The sequence below is a fragment of the Tamandua tetradactyla genome, chromosome 1 (assembly GCF_023851605.1).
Source record: "Tamandua tetradactyla isolate mTamTet1 chromosome 1, mTamTet1.pri, whole genome shotgun sequence".
In the NCBI taxonomy this organism is placed as follows: Eukaryota; Metazoa; Chordata; class Mammalia; order Pilosa; family Myrmecophagidae; genus Tamandua; species Tamandua tetradactyla.
In genome coordinates, this window is record NC_135327.1 from 63,909,155 (window position 1) to 63,933,640 (window position 24,486).

Below are 24,486 nucleotides of genomic sequence, written 5' to 3' on the forward strand. Positions count from 1 at the left end.
CTAGTTCCTAATGAGGCTGACCATATTTTCATGTACTTTTTAGCCATCTGTATTTCCTCTTCTGAAAAATGTCTATCATCTGTTTTTCCCATTTCTCAATTGGCTTGTTTGTTTTTTTAGTGTTCTTTATGTATTCTGGATATCAAAACCTTAACAGATATGTGGTTTCCAAATATTTTTTTCCCATGGAGTTGGCTGCCTTTTCACTTTTTTGACAAAGTCCTTTGAATCATAGAATGTTTGATTTTGAAGTCTATTTTTCTTCTGTTGCTTGTGTTTTGGGTGTCACATCTAAGAAACTACTACCTATCACTAAATCTTGAAGATTCTTCCCTATAATTTTTCTAGGAGTTTTGTGGTATTAGTTCTTATATTTAGGTTTTTGATGCATTATGATTTGATTTTTGTATAGGGACTGAGATACGGGTCCTCTTTCATTCTATTGATTATGGATATCCACATCCCCCATTGTCCCATTTGAGTAGGCTTGGGAACCTTGTCAAAAATCTATTGACCATAGAATTAGGGACACCCAAATCAATAGGCCAAGCCCTTGTTCTTGAGGTTTGCTCTTGTGAAGCTTATGTTTGTGGTAGAGCTTAGTCTACCTATAGGTATGCCTAAGGGTCACCTCCAGAGAACCTCTTTTGTTGCTCAGATGTGGCCTTTTTCTCTTTAAGCTCAACTGTGCAAGTGAAACCATTGCTCTCCCCCCTACGTGGGACATGACGTCCAAGAATGAATGCCTCCCTGACACCATGGGCCCAACAATTTCATCCCGACAAAAAGGGGAAAAAGAAATGTAACAAGTAGTGACTGAGAGTTCAAATGTAGTTGAAAGGCTGCACTGGAGGGCACTCTTAGGCAAGCTTCAGTTAGACATTACTACCTATCATAACTCGACAAACCCCAACCAAAACCATTCCTGCCAATCCTTAAGAATATCTAGGGCATTATACACGATTCAGCAAAGATTCCATTCTCTGGAGTAACTCTCCAATATCTACAACCTCCAGATGGGTCCCTAGAGTCCTGAAATGCAGAAGGGTCAGCCCTTCCAGAAGATCTCCTAGTTCTGTCCCCCGTCCCATATTATTGAGAGTCCCTTTCAACATGAAAAAGTTAGAATGGGCATAGCCCAAATACCCCTAAAGAGTCAAGAGAAAGATCAAACGTGATGGTGGTGGTGTACAGAGAAGGTTGGGCTTAACAAATGAGTATGGGTGCCGAATCATTATACTGATATTTCTTTTAGCCTCCAGTACTTTAGAGCAGCTAGAAATAAAAACCTAAAATTGTGGAATTGTGATCTGTGTCAAACTCTGAAATCTGTTCTACAACTAATTGTTTGAAATTAATTGCTTTTATGTATATGTGTTATTTAAAAAGAAGGAGGAGTATGACAGAGAGGATAGAATTTAGCAAATGAGTATGACTGCTGAATCAATATATTGACATTTCTGTTGGTCTCTAGTGTCTTGGAACAGAGCTAGAAGGAAAAACAAAAATTTCTGGAACTAAGACCATAAAACAGTTAGAGGAAAATGTTGGGAGATATCTTATGAAACTTACAATTGGAGGCAGTTTTATGGACCTTAAACCTAAAGCAAGAGCACTGAAGAAGGAAATAAATGGGAGCTCCTCAAAATTAAACACTTTTGTGCATCAAAGAACTTCATCAAGAAAGTAGAAAGACAGCCTACACAATGGGAGATAATATTTGGAAATGACATATCAGATAAAGGTCTAGTATCCAGAATTTATAAAGAGATTGTTCAACTCAACAACAAAAAGACAGCCAACCCAATTCCAAAATGGGAAAAAGACTTGAACAGACACCTACCAGAAGAGGAAATACAAATGGCCAAAAGGCACATGAAGAGATGCTCAATGTCCCTGGCCATTAGAGAAGTGCAAATCAAAACCACAATGAGATATCATCTCACACCCACCAGAATGGCCATTATCAACAAAACAGAAAATGACAAGTGCTGGAGAGGATGCGGAGAAAGAGGCACACTTATCCACTGTTGGTGGGAATGTCAAATGGTGCAACCACTGTGGAAGGCAGTTTGGCATTTCCTCAAAAAGCTGAATATAGAATTGCCATATGACCCAGCAATACCATTGCTGGGTATCTACTCAAAGGACTTAAGGGCAAAGACACAAACGGACATTTGCACACCAATGTTTATAGCAGCGTTATTTACAATTGCAAAGAGATGGAAACAGCCAAAATGTCCATCAACAGAAGAATGGCTAAACAAATTGTGGTATATACATACGATGGAATATTATGCAGCTTTAAGACAGGATAAACTTATGATGCATGTAATAACATGGATGGACCTAGAGAACATTATGCTGAGTGAGTCCAGCCAAAAACTAAAGGACAAATACTGTATGGTCCCGCTGATGTGAACGGACATTCGAGAATAAACTTAGAATATGTCATTGGTAACAGAGTCCAGCAGGAGTTAGAAACACGGTAAGATAATGTGTAATTGGAGCTGAAGGGATACAGACTGTGCAACAGGACTAGATACAAAAATTCAAAAATGGACAGCACAATAATACCTAATTGTAAAGTAATCATGTTAAAACACTGAATGAAGCTGCATCTGAGCTATAGGTTTTTTTGTTTGTTTGTTTTTGTTTTTTTTTTACTATTATTATTACTTTTATTTCTTTTCTCTATATTAACATTCTATATCTTTTTCTGTTGTGTTGCTAGTTCTTCTAAACCGATGCAAATGTACTAAGAAACGATGATCATGCATCTATGTGATGATGTTAAGAATTACTGATTGCATATGTAGAATGGTATGATTTCTAAATGTTGGGTTAATTTCTTTTTTTCCGTTAATTAATTAAAAAAAAAATTTCTGCAACTGTAACATACCAAACTTTGTCCGTTCTATAGCTGCTTGTTAAAGTGTATTTGGAAATGTATTGCTTTTTTGTATATATGTTATATTTCATAATAAGAAAATGTTTAAAAAAAATCTATTAACCATACATCTGAGGATCTATTTCCAAATAGTCAATTTGATTCCATTCATCAAAATGTCTATCTTTATGTCAATACCATGCTATTTTAACCACTGTGGATTTATAATATGCTTTAAAGTCAGGACGCGTGAGTCCTCCCACTTCATTATTTTCCAAGAAGTTTTTTGCTATTCAAGACCCCTTACACTTCCAAATAAAATTCACAATTAACTTTTCCATGTTACTTTATAAATTCCATGTACTTCAATAAATTTTGAAGTACATTGTAACAAGTAGTTATAGAACAGTTTTCAGAGTTTGGTGGGGAATAAGGGGTAGGGGATGATTTGGGCTTTCTTTTTTATTTCTTTTATGGAGTAATGAAAATATTCTAAAATTGATCATGGGATTGTATGCACAACTATGTGATGATAATATGAGCCAGTGAATGTTTACTTCAGACGGCTTTTATGGTATTTAAATATATCTTAATAAAACTGCATTTTAAAGAAAACAGTATTCTGGCCTCCTGAATTTGCTCATTCACACAGACACATAATTAACTTCGCTATTCCTCTAAAATCTTCTTGTCTGAATTTACAACAAAGGGGCACAGAGGGAAAATTTCAGACAAGGGCTAAATCATGACAAAAGCTGGGCCCCAGGCCCCACATTCTAAAGATATAAATTCAGTGAGAAAACATTCTATAACTTACATACTTATACAATAATATAATTATCAATAGCTTTCTGGACAGGAGGTTTAGTAATGTTTAGCTCTAGCATTATTGTAGATTACTAGATAGCAATTGTGACGCTGATTCAATTTGTTCATTCATTCAACCAATATTTAGTAAGTATATTTGGTATATTTAGTAAGCCCAGTGGCACTGTACTAGATTGTAGGGATACAATGCTGATTTTTGAAACATCACATAGACTCTCCCTTCATGGAGCTTACTGTCTAGTAGAAGAAAGAGCTATTAATCCAAAACTTATGCAACTAGAGATTAGTAACCAATTGTAGCATGCACTCTAGTGCCCTGAGAGAATTGTACAGCTAACTATGTCAGGTTTAGTCAACCCAATATCTTCCTGTAAAAGGAGTCCCTACTTTGATGTTAAAGTTTATGTAGACCAGTTTTCTGGCTGTTAACGCAAAGGACACAAACCTGAAAATGAAATCACACTCCTCATGATATTATCTGAAACCTAACCAAGGGTTCAGGGGCATAGATAACCTGAAACTGAAATTCAAGGAAAAAATTGTTGATCTACCAGAGAAAGGAGGAGGGAAGAAAGGAGACAAGAGGAGAATGACAAAAAGAAAAGAGGATGAAAGGATGGGTGGACAAATGGAGGAAGGATGGAAAGAAGGAAAGGATGGATTCAGAGAAGGATAAAAAAAAAGGAAATGTGATATACAAGTTGAACAGCTATCCCATTCATATCCCACAATAACCCTCATCTCACCCAAAACAAAGCCCAAAGTCCTTATGTGGGCCAAGAAGTCCTAACTGAGCTGCACCATTCCTGTCCCCAGAGTCCAACTTTCTCCCCCAACCGCAACTCATCATCATCTACTATCCCCCTTCCTTTCTATCACCAAAGGTCTCCTGTATTCCTTTAAGACATCAGTAACTCACTCCTACATCATGTCTTTTGAGGGAATGCTCAAAATTCCCCTAGATATCTGTATGCCTCACTTCTACTTCCTTCCAACATTTGCTTGAATGAGCCTTCTGGATAATGCCTTGCATGACAACATTTAAAAATTCCTACTCCTCCTCTAATGCTCTCCTCCCATGCTATCTCACTCTCACCTACTCATATTTAAAATTACCTAGTTATGTCTATCCCACCCCCACCTAGCATATAAGCTTCTTGAGGCCCAGGATTATTTTACATTTTTTTCATTGCTCTATTGGCAGCAATAGGAAATTTGCCTGGCACAATACAGGTCATCCACGAATACTTCCTAAATAAATGAATGAGTGAACATTCTTAGCAACATCCCTACTATGACACCACTAAGGGAACTGTGTCATATGTTACTCCAGGCTGGTCAATGACAACACACCAAATGTGTAGTTAAGAACTATGTACCCTTTGAATGATTACATGGTATGTGAATATATAATATAAATTGATAAAAAATGTAAGACTATGCTCTGTATTAGTCTCCTTGGCAGCTTGAGCAAATACCAGGCAGTGGGTCAGTTTGGACAATGGGAATTTAATGGCTCACCATTTTGAGATTAGGAAAAATGTCTAAATCAAGCCATCATATAAGCATTGCTTTCTCCCTGAACACTGGCATTCTGGGGTTAGCTGCTGACTGTCCTTTTTCCTTGGCTTCTTTGTCACATGGCAGGGCACATGGCCCTTCTCTTCTGGGTTCCATAGATGGTCCATTTTTGGTTACTTCCCTCTGAGGCTTTCTCTCTTCCTGAATTTCATTCTGCTTATAGAAACTCCAGTAAAAAGGATTAACACTCATCCTGCTTGAGGTGGGTCCCACCTTAACTGAAGTAACCTCATCAGAAGGTCTCATTTACCATGAGTTCACACCCACAGGAATGGATTAAGTTTAAGGACATGTTTTTATTCAGTGCATTCAGCACCAAACCACAAGCACAATGGATCAGGAACTGTACTAAGTGCTCTCTATGAATTGTTCTTTCAGTGGTTTCAAGTCCTGACAGAAGTCATCTTACCTTATTTTACAGATGGGAAAGCTGAGCTTTAGAGAGGTCTGGGAAGTTACAGTGGTCAACAGGGGGCTACAGGAAAAGCCAGAATGGGATCAGGACTCAAATCAGTAATGTCTTCCTCTAAAGGCCAAGTTTTCAATCACAGTATACTGCTTGCCCATTCCTAAGTGTGGGTCTTCAAAAGATCACAGTAATGTGGTACATGTGGGCAGCAATCCAATGGTCTGCTTTCTCTAAGGATTTTTAGAGGTTCCAGCATGACTAGAGAATAAATGGACTGCATCAAATTTCTCATGTAATAACAATAAACACAGTCATACAAATAGCAAGAAGAAACATGATGATGGGGAAAGGGCAAAGTCCACTATTTATTGAAAGATTTTCATGTATTATGCTAACCTGTCTTGCTTCAGACAAATTTCTATAAATATTATTTCTTAATTTTGATAAATATTAATCTTCCTTTTACAAATAATGTTGATTCATTGTCAAAGCAAATCAAGGAATGAATATAACTGCAACTTAAAAATAATATTTCAAGGTACAATAAGAAACATGTTTATGTCCCACCTCCACAGAGAACAGTAAATCTTTAACACTAATTAAAATATTTTCATGAAATTACTTTATACCTCTGGCAGATGGAAGATTATAAAAACAATCTATAATCATTTTAGTTTTTATACCCCATATCCTTCTTATAGTAGATACAAATGCTCTCACATTATCCTTTTATGTCTAGAATGCAAAAAAGAATCAGCAGATGTTAACTACCAATTTTTTTCCTATGATTGTCTATTTATTCTAGACTCTCTAAGACATAAATGACAGAAACTCATTACAAGCTAACTGTTACCCAAAAGGTAACTGATTGGTTTGAGTTCCTGGATTTTCAAAAATGTTATTCAGCTCTAGGTACAGTTGGAGAAAGGCAGAGTGCCAAATGATATCTTTAGGGTTTTCGTATTTCCTCATTATTTCTCTGTCTCAATATATGTGTGTGTGTGTGTGTGTGCATGTGTTTGTGTGTGCATGTATATTTGTATACATAATCAGAATTTTTCATACAAATTTTATCATTCTTTTGACAATTTTTATACAAATATCCTAAGGAGTGTTATCATTGAACACAGTTTCTTCAGGAGAATAATTCATAAAACGGAAGAATGGGAAAATTTTGTACTTTTTCTTTTGTAATTTCCTTCTACTTGTGTTAGTATAGATTAGAGCCACTATGAGTTGCTTTGTTTATTATATATTTATAACACATTTACTGGTCCTGATGTGATATATTTTTTCTTAGGGGCACTTGTCATTTTAGTCTGCTGAAATCTGCTGCCCCATGTATGTTAGGGATTTCCCAACTTCATTAGCCACAGAAGGAGGCATCTAATCAGGGAAGGAAGAAAGTGCAGACACTTGCCTTCCTAGTCTCCCTTGCAGCTGGAACACAGTCAAGCAAGTACATCCCACTAATCGGCTTCAACCTTGTAAGCAAATAGAACAGGGCAGGGAGAGAAATGCAGGAAGGGTGTGCCCAGGGTGGGGCAGAGAATTGGAGGGCAGATGTTCACTGGGCATCTTTCATATTCCCAAGGGCTTGACCTCCTTCCTCAGAGACTGGGTTGGGACCAAGGAGGGGGATGAAGAATGTGTGTGCAAATGTGTTTTAGTTTGTTAAAGCTGCCAGAATGCAATGTAACAGAATGGAATGGCTTTTTAAAAAGGAAATTATTGAGTTGCAGATTTACAGTTCTAAGGCCATAGAAATGTCCAAACTAAGACCTCCAGAGACAGATAACTAAACTCCAAGGATAGGGCCAATGACTTTCAGGGTTTCTCTCTCAGCTAGGAAGGTACATGGCAACATGTGCTAGCTTTCTCTACGAACTTCTCCTTGGCTTCTCCTTCAAAGGACTTCCCCAGGGACATTTTCCTTCTGCATCTCCAAAGCTGTGTGGGCTCTGTTGGTTCTGAAGCATTTTCAAAATGATCCCCTTTCAGAGGGCTCCAGTAAGCAACTCCACCTTGAATGGGTGGAGGCATATCTCCATAGAAACCACCTAATCAGAGTTTACCACCCACTGTTGGGTGGGTCACATCTCCATGGAAACAATAAAAAAGATTCCACCCAGCAATATTGAATGAGGATTAAAGAATATTGCTATTCTGGGGTTCATGGCAGTTTCAAACTTGCACAACATGTAATAAATTCAAATAACTATTAAGTAAAAAAGCATCACAAATAAATGAACAGCCTAGGTGAGGGTGGAAGCACCTCTGTGTATGGCCCCCTTCCCAAACATCTCAAAATAGAAGAAAAATAAAGATGTAATGGCTTCTCTGTTTAAAAGGAAAACATCAGCACTGACAGGCAAAGCAGAGGTAAATAATGGGGGAGGGATAAGAGTTAAAAGAAGGTTTAGATTTCCTATTTGGTGAGGGTGTGTTTATTGGTTTCCTTTCTCTTGGGAACAGCAAAATTATCTAAAATTAAGCACTATACATGATCCCTGATGAATGCAGGTGGCTGAAGGATGCACTGACTGAGAACTAGACTGGCGAAAAATTGGTGTATATTTATAAATGAATGTTGTGCTGCTACAAAAAAGGAACAAAGTCATGAGGCAAACAATGATGTGAACAAATGTGTGGGACATATGATGAGGCAAAATAAGCCAGAAACAAAGAAGAACAATGGTATGGTCCCCTTTAGAAAATGCTCTCAAGAAAATGGGCCTGGATTTTGAGAAGCAGTGTATGTATATATATATATATATATATATATATATATATATATATATATATATATATATATATATATCCTGATATTTAGAGATAAAAACAAAGCCGATCATGTTGGGGTTAAAGTAATTCAAAACACAGGGGTAAGGAAGACAATATCTGTATTTTAGAACCACACATACTCTTTGAGACCTAAGCAAGAAAGGTTTATTTTCTCTGGAACCAAAATTTTCTGTAGTACATAATCTAACTCAACCTATCTGTATAGCTCATTTGAACAATTGAAATACAAGGAGCCCAGAATAAGAAAGAGGTCCTTTAATCCTGTATAGCTTAATGTGATGCCTGAATATGTCCTAGAGTATATTAAACAGATAATCAAAAAGTATTGCCAAAGTCCCTTGAGGGATAGGAGAAACAATATGAAACTATTTAACTTTACCATCAGAAAATCCCCTGATACTGTGTCAAACTATAGGGACATCCAAATCAATAGACCATGCCCTTGATCTTGAGGCTTACTCTTATGAACCTTATGTAGGGAGCAGAGAAGCTTAGCCTACCTATAGGTTTGCTTAAGAGTTACTGCTGGAGAACCTCTTTTGTTGCTCAGATGTGGCCTCACTCTCTCACCAGGAAGATGATGAGATGGTCAAGATCTCAGACCTGGGTCGGACCCTCCCTCTACTCTGGGAAGCAGTGAAAGATGATGATGTAGACTCTTCAGAGGACAAGCTCCTGTGTCCAGAATCTTAGGGAAGAACATGCTGAGCTCCATGGAAGGAGGCAGGGCACAGGGTTCAGTATGGAGGATGATCAGAATCTCTCACCCTTACCTCTGCAGCCCAGAGTAGCTGCCAGACCCACCTACTCAGAACTGCACTGACCAAGTCCACAGATATCCAGACACAGAGTCCAGTGTCCGAAGATCAATGACAGACCACCTTCATGATCTGCTTAGAGGGAAAGAATGAAAGAGAGGATAGAAGCCTAAGAGAGCCTGGGGAGGACTGATAGGGAACTCCACAGCTGGACACAAGAGTGTTTCACTCTTAGCCAGCCTCACAGTAAACCCCAGAGATCTAGTCTCTACTTTTCCTGGAGCAGGAGAAAGTTCAGCCCCTGGAATTTTATTTTCTTTTGTAGTTTGGAGGAAATTTTGTTTCCTGTTTGGTGAGAGAGCCCTCTCACCCTTTCCCCTCTTCTACATCTGAGGACTCCTATGAGGGGCAAGGTGGGAAGAAGAATTTCTGGGCATGGAAAGAAGTGAGATACCCAAAAGCCCTGTATGCATCAGGTCCTCCATGTCTCAACTCCTCTTCCAAACAAGGATCTATCAAGGGAAGCCAAATAAATTCCCCAAGTAATCATGTCTTTTAGTTAGGCCTCCTCCAGTTTCTATGCCAACCGTCCTCCATAGGAGCACACCAGAACCTTACTATTCATCATGAAGCTTTCCTGCAGTCCTTCCTACCTTGGGGTCTTTCCCAAGTGCAAGGGATGGTTGCTGATCCCCTTACTATAGCCAGCTTTAATTAAAAGATCTATCCTCATTTGAACTCAGTGTATTTCTGCAGAACCAATTCTACCCTCCAAGGAAAAGGAAAAAGTGGAGAAATGCAAGAGGGTAGCAGGGCCATGGGAAACATATGAGTCCAGTCTCTGCAGTTGCCCTGGTAGAGGCAAGTGACCACCTGGCAGCTAGAGTTTCTGGTCTCCAAGCTGCTTCCTCACAGCCCATGAAAACCAAAGCTTCTTAGATACTTTGGAGGCAGTGCTTTTGAAGACCATGGAGGTGTGGATGTCCTCTGCAGGTGAATCCCACACCTGCACACCTCCATCTTCTACTCTCTAAAGTCCTCCAGCACGGGGTGTCACACATGTCCAGCAGACTGAATTTTTTGTTGAAGTCCAGCTTACAGCTATTGGCAGCCAGCACTGGCCCATCTCCCACAGCATCTTTTTGGCTTCCATGGAGCTTACGATCTTCATTCTCCATGGAAAGTCTAGTGAGAAAAATCTGTCCAATTGACATTTTTTTTGTTTGTTTGTTTGATGCATTCCTCCATTGTCCACCATTAGCAGTGGAAGTATCTCCACTTACTCTTGCCTTTCAGGTTCACAGTCAGGAGCTCTGGAGGCCTGAATACTGGCTAGGTTGGAATGTCTTTTCTGGTCAAGGCTAGACCTTTTCAGAAGTAGAGAATCCCTACTTTCATTTTCTTGGTGTTGTGGTCACTGCTCCCTGAGGAAGTAAGTGGTCTTCCTCCTCTCCAGGCCAAGTAGAAGTTTACAGGCATATAGCTTGGGCTCCAGGCTTGCTGACCTGAGCTCCAGCCCTCTGTAGGCCACTTATTTTCTGTGTACTTTTGAGTATCCTTAGATTATTGATCAGAGATGTTGATTGAGGTGGGTTAGGTTTTGCTAGCATAACAGAGATACTATGCTTTACCTTGTTGCCTGGGGAAAAACTGGTGCAATTGTTTATATAATTGAAGTCTGGGAATTCTGAGTAATTGGGGGAAGACCTGTTCTAATACCAGAAGAACAGATAGGTGACCATCACCTTTTACTCTACTGGTCTGTTACAGAGTCTGGGATCTCTTTCATTTGTAACCCAAGGAAACTATCCTATCACTGCTGAGGACCCTTGTCTTTAGAGGAGTAGATCTACATAAAGCTTTAGTTTCTCAACTTCGTGACTCCTCTTCATTCATGAATCTCATGATTTGTTACAAACTTCTTCTCTTGTGGGGAAGGAGAATGAGATATTCTTTGAGCAGGTTTTGACACTCCATGGACATGGAAAAGGGAACATGGTCTTCTCTGCTTAGTACCTGCTCCCACAATTCCTGATGTTTTTTACATCAAAAGGTAGGGACCCACTGACCATTGTGTAGATGATGATGCCTAGGATACATACATCCACTGCAGATCCATCACAGTCTCAGTCCCAGAAGTGTTGTTTGGCACCATAACGGAGACTGCTTATCCACCTTGTTGTCCAAAGTAGATCTGTGATTTTAGCACAGTTATGCAATCTCACATCACCCTCCAAGTGCAGATTTTCTGGCTTTAAGACTATAAACACTAACTTCTAGTAACTACTGAATAACAGACACTATTGGGAGGAAATTTTCTCAGGCATCATTTTCTTCCATACTTGCCCTGAGCCATGAGATAATCAAAAACCTCCCATACACTTATGTACTACTGGACAAGGTACTGTGCTTTCTCACCAGCAATCTATGCGCACTCCACTTGTTTCACATCTGCATCAAAACTTATTTTCCTGATTTTTCTTTCAGGGCACCAATTCTAGTACTTTTGAAGTGATGTGGTATTGTGGTTTTGATTTGCATTTCCCTAATGATATTGAACATCTTTTCAAGTGCCTTTTGAAGTACAAATATTTTTGTTTTAATCAACTCCCATTTATCTACATTTTCTTTTGTTGCTTGTGGTTTTGATATGACATCCATTGCTAAATATAAGGTCACTGAGATTTACTCATACCTCTTTCCCTGTAAGAGTTTTATTTGTGGGGGGTGTACATTTAGTCAATGATACATGTTGAGTTCATTTTTGTTTATGGTATAAAGTATCCATGTTCATTCTTTTGCATTTGGAAATATGACTGTCCCACAACAGTTTCTTAAAGATACTGTTCATTTCCCATTGAATGGACTTGGAACCCTTTTCAAATATCAGTTATTCATAAATGTGTGGGTTTATTTCTAGACTATCAGTGCTATTCCTTTGCTCTCATATGCCTGTCCTTAAGCCAGTATGATACTCTTTTGATCATTATAACTTCATATTTATAACTTTTTTATTGTATAGTATAATGTATATACAAAGTAAAGAAATAAAGAAGCAATAGTTTTCAAAGCACTCTTCAACAAGTAGTTACAGGACAGACTCCAGAGTTTGTCATGAGCTACCATACGATCCTCTCGATTTTTCCTTCTAGCTGCTCTAGAATATAGGAGACTAGAAGGCTTAAATATTTTTTATCACAATCGACTTTCTTTCTTTTTTTTGAAAGATAACATATATACAAAAAAAGCAATAAATTTCAAAGCACATCACCACAATTAGTTGTAGAGCATATTTCAGAGTTTGACATGAGTTACAATTCCACAATTTTAGGTTTTTCCTTCTAGCTGCTCTAAGATACTGGAGACTAAAAGAGATATCAGTTTAATGATTTAGCAATCATATTCATTTGTTAAATCTTATCTTCTCTGTATAACTCCACCATCACCTTTGATCTTTCCATTCCTCTCTTTAGGGGTGTTTGGGCTGTGACCATTCTAACTTTTTCATGTTGGAAGGACCTGTCAGTAATTTGGGGTAGGAAGATGGAACTATCTGATGTTCTGGAGAGGCTGGGCCTTCTGGGTTTCAGGACTTACCAGTTCCAGGGACCCATCTGGAGAATGTAGATTTCCGGAAAGTTACACTAGTGCTTAGAACCCTTGTGGAATCTTACATATTGCCCTAGGTGTTCTTTAGGATTGGCTGTAATGGTCCTGGTTGGGGTTTGGCAGGTTATGATAGGTAGCAAGGTCTAACTGAAGTTTGCATAAGAACAACCTCCAGAGTAGCCTCTTGACTCTATTTGAACTTCTGTACCACTGAAACTTTATTAGTTATATTTCTTTTCCCCCTTTTGTTCAGGATGGAATTGTTGATCCCACAGTGCCAGAGCTGGATTCGTCCCTGGGGGTCATCTCCCACATTGTCAAGGAGACTTTCATCCCTGGATATGATGTCCTATGTAGGAGGGAATGCAATGATTCCACTTGCACAGTTGGGCTTAGAAAAAGTGAGGCCACACCTAAGCAACAGAAGAGGTACTCCAGAAGTAACTCTTATGCATACCTATAGGTAGTTTAAGCTTCCCTGCTATCTACATCAGCTTCACTAGAGTAAGCCTCCATATTGTTTTGACATAAAAAAATGTGAGTCCTCCTAGTTGGTTTTTCTTTTAAAAAAATATCTTAGCTATGCAGAGCATCCTAATATTTCACATGATATAGAAGATCTGCTTTTCCAATTCTAAAAAAAAGGCTTTTGGAATTTTGATGGAGTTCTTAGTGAAGAAGTAGATTGTTTTGGGTAGTATGAACAAATTTTGCCCTTCAATTTATTTAGGTTATCTTAAATATCATACAGCAGAGTTTTGCAACATCCAGCATACACATATTTCAAAATAAATATATTTTTTAAAATATTACTATTATGGTAGTTAGTGCAGATAGTGAAAAAGAATTTGCAAAGCCCCCTTGAGGACAGTGGAAAATCATGTGGAATTATTAAACTTCCCCATCAGGTGAATTCCGTGATACTTTTGCAAGCACTGGGGACTACCAGTTTAATAGGTCAAGCTCTCAATCTTGGAGCTTGCCCTTATGAAACTTTTCCTGCAAAGGGGAAGCTAAGCCTACTAATAATTATGCCTGAGCCACCCCCAGAAGACCTCTTTTGTTGCTCAGATTTGGCCTCTCTCTTGCTATCTTCGCAGATAAACTCACTGCCCTTCCCTCTACATGGAGCAAGACTTCCAGGGGTGAAAGTCTCCCTGGCAATGTGAACAAGACTCCTGGGAATGAGCCTTGACCTGGCATTATGGGATTGAGAAAGCATTCTTGAACAAAATGGAGAAGAGAGAAATGAAACAACATAAAGTTTCAGTGAGTAAGAGATTTCAAACAGAGTTGAGAGGTCATTCTGATGATTATTCTTATGCATTTATATAGGTATCACTTTTTAGTTTTTAGTACATTAGAAGAGCTAGAAGGAAATACTTGAAACTGTTGAATTGTATTTCAATAGCCTTGAATCTTGAAGTTAATTGTATAACTATATACATTTCATGGTGTGACCTTATAGGAATATGGAATCCTTGTGACTGATGCTCTCTTAATCCAGGGTATGCACAGATGAGTAAAAAATAATAATAATAAGGAAGGTAAGGGTTTCAGGATGTTTGGAGTGTTCTTTTTTATTTTTATTTTTATTCTTTTTTCTTTGAAGTAATGAAAATGTTCAAAAATTAATTGTGATGATGAATGCACAACTATATGATGATATGGTGAACCATTGATTGTAAACTTTGGATAATTATATGGTATGTGAATATATCTTGATAAAATTGCATAAAAATACATTACTGTTAACAATAGCCCATAGCTTGCAAGAAGTATATTTTTCCCATAAACCCCTCTATTAGTAACTCCTTGTAATAATTTATACATTTTTCTAGGTCATGGAAGAAATTTTTTATATTTGTACACTTAATCACAGGCATTGCCCACAACAAATTTCACTGTCTTTTACATTCCCAAGGCTACTGGCCTTGATTCTTGAAGATGATTGTATAACAATATAGCTATTATAATGTGACTGTGTGATTGTGAAACCTTGTGTTTGATACTCCTTTTACTCATCTGTGGACAGATGAGTCAGAAATATGGATAAAAATAAGCATATATAGGGGGCACAAAGGTTAAAATAAATTGGGTAGATAGAAATACTAGTGGTCAGTGAGAGGGAGGGGTAAGAGGTATGATATGTATGAACTTTTTCTTTTTTCTTTTTATTTCTCTTTCTGATGCAAATATTCTAAAAAAATGATCATGGTGATGAGTACACAACTATGTGATGTTATTGTGAGCCATTGATTGTACACCATGTATGGAATATTTGTATGTTAAGATTTATTAATGAAAATATTTTTTTAGAAACAGAATCAAGGCTACTGGAACACAGGTCAACAGTTTCAGGTACTTCCCTCCAGCCACTTTACCACACCATAAACTAAAAAGGGATGTCTGTATAATGCATAAGAATAACCTCCCTGATAACCTCTCAACTCTGTTTGAAATTTCTCAGCCACTGAAACTTCATTTTGTCTCTTTTCTCTTTTCGCCCTTTTGGTCAAGAAGGCTTTCCAAATCTCATGATGCCAGGTCCCAGCTCATCCTGGGAGCTCTCTCCCCTGTTGCCAGGGAGATTTACACCCCTGGGAATCATGTCCCATGTAGGGGAAGAACAGTGTGTTACCTGTTGACTTGGCTTAGAGAGAGAAAGGCCACATCTGTGCAGAAAAAGAGGTTCTCTCAGGGGTGACTCGGCATAATTATGAGTAGGCTTACCCATTCCTTTGCAGGAATAGGTTTCATAGGGGCACACCCTAAGATTGAAGGCTCAGCCTTTTGATCTGTTTGTCCACACTGCTTGTGAGAATATCAGTAATTGTCCATATGCTGAAGTTGAGTATTTCCTCCTTACTCCCCAGTACCCCAAGAGGACTGTTTTAGTTTGCTAAAGCTGCCAGAATGCCACACACCAGGGATGGATCATCTTTTGATAAGGGGATTTATTTAGTTACAAATTTATAGTTCTAAAGAGAAAAAGCAGCTGGCTTTCTTCTGGCTTTCTCTGTCACATGGGAAGGCACTTGGTGGACATCTGCTCGGCTCTCCTCCTGGCTTCTGGATTCAAGTGGCTTTCCATGGATAATTCTTTTCTGTATCTCCAAACATCTGGGTCTGTGCTCAGAGTGCTGAGATGATGTATGCTGAGCTGCTTGGTCTGTGCTATGTTGAGCCCCCTCTTCTGACCTCCCTTTTAAGCCTCCAGCTAATTGAATTAAACATCACTCATCTTGGAAGGCATTCCCCTTAGCTGATGGCAGATATAATCAGCCATAGATGAATTTCATATGCTGATGATTTAAGTCCACAGCAGCAGAACTTTGGGGTATCATCACATGGCCACACTGACACCTGAAACTATCACAGGGACTTTGCAAATTTTTTTTATGCGCTGCCTGTGCTGATCTGAAAGGATTTGTGTTCCCTAGAAAAGGCATGACTTAATTCTAATCCAATCTTGTGAGAGTGACCATTTCTCTTAAACCCTATTCAGTATTGTATGTTGGGAGCTTGATTAGATTATCTCCATGGAGATGCAGCTTGCCCAATTATGGGTATTAACTTTTGAATAGAGGGAGATGGTAACTTCTTGGTGGTTGCTTAATTTGGACATTTTTATAGACTTACTTTAATTGGAATATTTTTGCAGCCTTAGAACAGTAAACTTGCAACTTATTAAATTCCCCCTATTAAAAGCTGTTCCATTTCTGGTATATCACATTCTGGCAGCAAGCAAACTAGAACACTACCCAAATAACTCTGGGTTATATCGGTGCATCACACTAACCTGTACAGAAAAACAAGATCTCACACCCTATTCAAGATTTCATAAACTTATGGTGTTCAACTAAACTGACCGTAGAAGTGAAATTAGGTAATGTGCTACCTAAAATATACATTTTGCACCAAATAAACATCTCTCCCTTTCATCTCATATTTTGAAGTTGAAGTTTCAAAATATGAACAATAGCATCCCTTACACTGTATTCTGATCTACCTTAGTCCAGTCCAAATCAGCTTTATTCATATTTCTATTCAAGAGCTGATCCCTTTTTCAACGTTTTAAACAGTTCCTATATTGGGTAGTGCTGACCTTCTTAGTTTCAGAGCTCTAACTCTGAGTCTCAGGTGTCACATAAATATCTGCAGTTTCTGGTGACAACCAGGTTATATTCAAAGAATATAGAAATAAATATAGAATTTAGAAATGACAGTTACAACTCCTGAATATATAAGAGCTTACAGCCTAGGTCCCTCTACAGTAGGCCCCAACCTGATAACCTGTGCTCTCAACTTCAATTCAGTGAGTTTTTATATTACAGTTAGCCATATGAGTGAGGCATGAGAATATTCATCTCTTTATTTCTGCCATTTCATTCAATATACTGTCCTTATGGTTCATTCACTGGTTGCATCCCTCACAACTTCATTCTTTCTTGTAGCCACTCAGTACTCTGTTGTATGTATACACCACAGTTCCTCCTTCCTTCCTTCAGTTGAACCCTTAGGCCACCTCCATCCATTGTGAATCAAACACTGCTGCCATAAACATCAGGGCTAACACAGTTTTGAATAACAGTGGTCACAGTGGGTATCCTTGTCTTATTCCTGATTTAGAGAGAAATTTTCATCTCTCACCATCATAAATAATGTAAGTGTTCATTTTTCTTATGTATCCCAGAAAAGCCATGTTTTATTCCTGACCCAATCTTGTGGGAGCTGCCATTTCTTTTAATCGTAATTCAGTACTATAGGTTAGAAACTTAATAAGAATACCTCCACAGAGATGTGGCACACCCAGTTATCCCAGTGCCTTTTGAGTAGGTGGAGATGTGACTTCACCCATTCCGGGTGGGTTTTGATTAGTTTACTGGAATCCTATAAAAGAGGAAACATTCTGAAGAGAGTGAGAAATGATAGACGTGACAGAGCCAGCAGAAACTTCAGGGCAGAGCTGACACAAATACATATTTGGAGAATAGGGATACAGATGTCTGGAGATACTTGGAGCCCAGCAGACATCACCATGAGATGTTAAGCAAGCCAGAAACTGGAGAGAGCTTTGGGAAGCCAAGAGATAAAAGCCAGTCCCAGAATAGCAAAGTGAGGAACCCCCACAGGAACAGGCTGAACGCAATGGATCCCAGGGGCAAGGGACAGCAGGTGCCAGCCATGTGACTACCCAGTTGACAGAGGTGATCCTGACCCATCAATCTTCCTTGAATTAAGGTATCTTTCCCTGGATGCCTTACTTTGGACATTTCTATAGGCTTAGAACTGTAAACTTATAACTTATTAAATTCCCCTTCTTAAAAAGCTGTACCAGTTCTTGTACATTGTATTCCAACAGCTTGCAAACCAACACACACCCTTTATCATGTTGAAGTTTCCTTCAATTCTTATCTTTTGAAGTGTTTCTATTAAGAAAGGAATTTTCAAAGGCCTTTTCTGCATCAATTGAGATGATCATGGATTTTTTTCCTTTTTATATGTTAGTGTATTGTATTTAATTAATTGATTTTCTTGTGTTGAACCACTCTTGCATACCTGGAATAAGACCACTTGGTCATGATATATAATTACTTTAATATGCTTTTGGATTCTATTTGCAAATAATTTTTTGAGGAATTTTGCATCTATATTCAATAGATTAGTCTGAAGTTTTCTTTTATCTTTATCTAGTGTTCTAGTTTGCTAATTTCTGGAATGCAGTATATGAGAAACAGAGTGCCTTTTAAAAACGGAAGTTTAATAAATTGCTAGTTCATAGTTCTAAGGCCAAGAAGATGTCCCAATTAAAGCAAGTCTATAAAAATGTCCAAATTAAGGCACCAACAAAGGTTACCTTCACTCAAGAAAGGCCGATGAAGTTCAAGGTTTCTCTCTTAACTGGAAAGGCACATGGCAAACATGGTACATCTTCTAGCTTCCTCTTCAGACTTCTTGCTTCATGAAGCTACCCCATGGGCATTCTCCTCCATCTCCAAAAGTCACTGACTGGTGGACTCTGTAGTTCTCATGTCTCTGCTGCTCTTGTCATTCTCCAGCTTTTACCAAAATGCTTCCTCTTTTAAAGGATTCCAGTAAGGTAATCAATACCTACCTGAAATGGGTAGAGTCACATCTCTCTCTATCCAAAATTTAATACCGCAATTGGGTGAGTCACATCTCCATGGAGATAACCTAATCAAGTTTCCAACCTAGAGTACTGAATAAGGATTAGAAAAAACTGTTCCTCAAGACTGATCAGGATTAAAACATGGCTTTTCTAGGGTACATAAATCCTTTCAAACCAGCACATCCACCTTTGATATTAGGGTGATTTTGGCTTCATGGAATGAGTTAGGAAGTTTTCACTCTTCTTCAATTTTTTGAAAGTCAAGCAGGAATGGTCTTAATTCTTCTTGGAATGCTTGGTAAAGCTCACCTGGGAAGCTGTCCATTTCTGGTCTTTTCTTTATTAGTAGTTTTTTTTTTTTTTTTTTTTTTTGCATGGGCAGGCACCAGGAATCGAGCCCAGGTCTCCCGCACGGCAGGTGAGAATTCTGCCACTGAACCACTGTTGCACTGCCCCATTAGTAGATTTTTTATTACTGATTCTATCTCTTTTCTTGTGATTGTTTTGTTTTTTGTCTTCTATTTCTTCTCAGAGTCAGTGTAGGTTTTTCATGTGTTTGTAGGAAGTTATCTATTTCATCTAAATTGTCTAGTTTATTGGCACACTGTTGTTCATAGTAACAACTTATGACCTTTTTTTTTCAGGACCCATGGTTAATACCCCCCTCTCATTTCTGATTTTATATATTTGCAGCTTCTCTCTTTTTGTCTTTGTCAGTCTAGCTAAAGATTTCTCGATTTTCTTACTCTTCTCAAAGAACCAACTTTTGGTTTTATTGATTCTCTCTATTGTTTTTCACTCTCCATTTCATTAATTCCTTCTCTAATCTTTGTTATTTCTTCCCTTCTTCTTGTTTTGGGATTAGTTTGCTGTTCTTTCTTCAGTTTCTCCAGTTCAGATAGGTCACTGATTTTATCTCTTTCTTCCTTTTTATTGTAAGCATTTAAGGCTATAAATTTCCCTCTCAGCATTGCCTTTACTACTTCCCATAAGTTTTTATAGAATGTGTTCTCTTTTCCATTCATCTCGAGATATTTACTGATTTCTCTTGCAATTTTTTCTTTGACTTATTGATTGTTTAAGTGGGTGTTGTTTAACCTCCATACATTTGTTTATTTTCAGGTTCTCTTTTTTTTTTATTTTCAGCTTCATTCCGTTATGATCAGAGGAAGTGCTTTGTATAATTTCACTCTTTTTTAATGTATTAAGACCTGTTTTGTGCCCCAGCATATGGCCTATCCTAGAGAATATTCCATGAGCTACTTGAGAAGAATATATATCATGCTCTTTTGGGGTGCTATGTTCTATATATGTCTGTTAGGTCTAGTTCATTTATCATAGTATTTAGGTTCTCTGATTCTTTATTGATCTCTGTTTCCATGTTCTATCCATTGGAGAAAGTGGATAGAACATTTTGGTAGTTTTCGATTACTCCCTTTACTTTTGCCAGTGTTTCCTCATGTATTCTGGGGCACCTTGATTAGTAGCATAGACATTTATAATTGTTATTTATTCTTGGAAAATTGCCCCTTTTATTAATATATAATGTCCTTCTTTGTATCTTATAACATTTTTGCATTTAAAGTCTATTTTGTCTAATATTAGACTAGCTACCCCAGCTTTCCTTTGGTTACTACTTGCATAGAATATCTTTTCCCATCCTTTCACTTTCACCCTGTTTCTGTCTTTGGGTTTAAGATGTGTCACTTGTAAATAGTATATAGATGTTTCATATTTTTTAATCCATTCTGCTAATCTGTGTATTTTGGTTGTGTCATTTAATCTATTATCATTCAGAGTTACTACTGTAAAGGCAGTTACTGATTCAACCATCTTATCATCTGTTTTTTGTCAGATCTATTTTTTCTCTCTCCTTTTTATTCTTTAAGCTACCCTTAGTAATACTCTCCAGTTCTGTCCCCTCTTCCAGACCTCTCTTTCTCATGTCCTTTCTTTTCAGCCAAGAGGACTCCCATTAGTAGATCTGATAGGGCTGCTCTCTGATTTATTTTTCTTTTTTAATGCGATTTTATTGAGATATAGTCACATATGATATAATCATCCAAAGTGTACCATCAGCAGCTCAACTGTGTCATCATATAGTTGTATATTCATCCCCATATCAATTTTTGAACATTTTCATTACTCAAAAAAAATACATATAAGAATAAAAATAAAAATGAAAGTGAAATAGGAATGCCCAAAACACCCCAAACCCCTTATCCCCCTATTATTTATTTATTTTTGTCCTTTTTTTAAAGTCATTTATCCATACTCTGGATTAAGGGAGTGTCACTCACAAGGTTTTCACAGCTCCACACAGTCATCCTGTAAAAGCTGTAGAGTTATACAGTCATCTTCAAGAATCAAGGTTACTGGAATATATTTCCAGTATATATTCCCAGTCCTTGAGGAACTGGGAAAAATGTAAAAAATGGAATATATTTCAACAGTTTCAAGTATATCTTTATAACTAGTCTAATACACTAAAACTTAACATTGCATATCTTACAATGCATAAGAATAACCTCCAGAGTAACTTATTATGGGATATTTTGATACATCACACTAACCGTACAAATCAACAATATCTCATTCCCTATTCAAGGTTCCATGTAATTACCATGTTCAAATAAACTGACTTTCATAGCTCCAGAACTCTAATACTGAGTCTCAGGTGTCAAACAAATACCCAAAGTTCCAAGGACCAACCATGTTATACACAAAGTTCAGCATCTCAGAATTTAGAAATTCTGTTCTCTTACTAATGAACTCCCTCAGCTTTCTGTTTATCTGTGAAAATTTTAATGTCCCTCATTTTTGAAGGACAGCTTTGCAGGAGAGAGAATTCTTGGCTAACCATTTTCCTCTTTCAGTTTCTTAAATATATCATACCACAGTCTTTTCACCTCCATCTGTCTGATGAGAAATCAGCACTTAGCCTTATTTGGCTTCCCTTGTATGTGGTGAGTCACTTTTTTCTTGCTGCTTTCAGAATTTTCTCCTTCTCTTCAGCATTTGACAGTCTGATTACTATGTGCTTTGGAGTAGGTCTATTTGGATTTATTCTGTTTGGAGTACATTGAACTTCTTGGATTTGCATATTTCATTATTTTATAAGCGTTGGGAAATTTTTAGCTGTTATTCATTCAAATATTATTTCTGGGCCTTTCTAGCACATGCTTTGACACACTTCATCATTACTGGTCTAGGTGCTTTGATGCAGCATACTTAGAGAAGAAGCTCTTGACTTCTTGGTCTGAGTTGAAACTGAAACTTTTTCTATTGGCTGAGGCATTGTGGGAATTTTCTGGCTAGAATTTACTACTTCAGTTTCAGGCTCTGGTTCTTCTTTTTTGGGTTCCACACTTTGATTATGTCATCCTTTCTTTGCTCTTGGTTCCTGAGTGACCTTCAACAGCTCATTACTAGTAAAGGAGATACTGAATTCTGTTTCTTCCTCACCTCAGTACTCATTCTTAGACTTCCAAATGTTCCTTCATGAAGGAAACATTGATGCAGTTCCAGCTCATCACATGCCTTATTTCAACCCATGCTGTGCTTAACATGCAATCAATAAATGTTGACTGTGTTATCTTGTATGTTTTCAGAAGGAATCCAGGCCCTCTCGTGATGCTACCCAAAAAAAGCGAACATCAGCCTGATTGTCCTCTTTCTGCATGATTTTTGCTGGCCAAAACCCAAAACCTTTATATTTTAGCCCAAACCAGCTCATGATTAGGTATAAAAGGATGGCAGAACCAATTGTCAGGATGAGCATTTGCCAAATAGAAGCAATTCATTGTAATTCATCCAGCTCATGACATGTGTCTTTATATGACATCCTTGCTTTGTCAGCTCGTTTCCTGTCTGCTCCATAGAAAATCACTGTGTTGTAGAGAAGTAGTTGAGCATCAGCTTTGAACACTTCATAACTCCAGTATTTCCCTTCATTTACTTTCTCTTGTATGGTGGGAACATCAACAGCTGAATGTACCAGCCACATGTACGTTGGATGCTTATTGTCTTTCACCTTTTATTAAGATCTATAGCCCTCTCCTTCATGCTGGAGACAGTGAATCTCAGATAAGTGCTCATCTCCTGTTTGTTTGTATTTTTCTTCTTAATGTTCCTGTAAACTGTGCATTGCCAGTGACTACTGCTGTCTCTAAGCCTGAACTCATCAGACAAACACTTGGACTGATACACATGAAAATACAGGTCACATATCAACATCTCTCCAGGCAAGTGGCATTCAAAACAATACCGGTCATGATTTTCCTTTCCCAGTCCTTGTTTGGGGTTGCTGTCCTGAAGAAAGGCTGCATATAGTAGGCACTCTCATCTCCTGGCAACCAATATCCTTCTTGTTCAATACCAACTTTTGAACCTTTGCATCCCACTGTTAGAGTTCCAGCAATAAGACCATCTTCCATAGCTAAGCTCAGCTGATGGGTGTTCTCTTTTGGATGCATACTGTGGATTCAAGACGTACTTTGTAATACGAGCAATGTTGGCAATTTGCTTCTGTTTCTGTATAATCTCAATAGCTGCCCAGAGATGCTGGAGAGCTTTTGTATCTGCCTGTTGTCTTTTTGTTGAATGTGCCATGACCTGTTTACTTCTTTAGCTTTATAAGAGCAATTATACAACTAAAAGCTAATTTCACAACTGAAATCACAAGTCAGGAGAAAATGAAGTAATATCTTCAAATGCATTATGCTCTGGCTCCTTACCACTGCCACTGCCACCTCTGTCTTTGTCTCTTTCTTTGCTCTTTTTTTTTTACAATCATAGAAACATATATACGACATGAAACTTCCCATCTCAAGTACCCCCAAGCATAGAATTCAATGAGATTAATCATATTCACAATGTTGCAGTATTCTTACACCATCTGTTACTAGAACTTTCCCATCACCCCAAATGGAAACCCTTTACCCATTATGCATTAATTTTTCCATTGCCCCTACTCCTCTTCCCTAGTAAACTGTACTGTATTTTCTTTCACCGTAAGGTTGCATGTTTTCTTTGTGCTTACCAAGGGGATTAAATTTAATGTCCTAAATATTTTTTTCTTTAGTTGAAAAGTTGTGGGTTTACAAACCAATCATGCTTAAGATACAGGATTCCCATATATCACTCCATCACCAATATTTGTTACAATCAATGATACCACATTTCTATAATTGCACCATTAATTAAAGTCCCTGATTTAACTTATTGTTCACTGTTTGTGTAGTATTGTTCCATGGATGGTTTTAAAAATATTTATTCTGTATTTGTGTCTTTATATCTAAAGTGAAATTCTTATAGGCAGCAGATAGCTGAGTCCTGGTCTTTTATCCATTCTTAAAAACTTTGTTTTAGGGACTTCTGGGAAGATGGCCAAATAGGGTAGCTCAAGTTCAGCTCTGCTCCACAAAAAAGTTAGAGAAGGGACAGAGAGTGACTGAGATGGCAATTCAAGAGT

The 24,486-nt window shown here is 37.9% G+C and overlaps 1 long non-coding RNA gene and 1 pseudogene across 1 annotated transcript in view; one reads left to right on the plus strand and one right to left on the minus strand.

Annotated features, from left to right (window-relative positions):
- Window positions 1-24,486, plus strand: part of LOC143648176 (uncharacterized) — a 64,493-nt gene that overhangs the window by 22,019 nt on the left and 17,988 nt on the right. The gene's annotated exons all lie outside the window — the stretch shown is intronic.
- LOC143678325 (zinc finger MYND domain-containing protein 11 pseudogene) lies at window positions 22,186-23,624 on the minus strand (annotated as a pseudogene).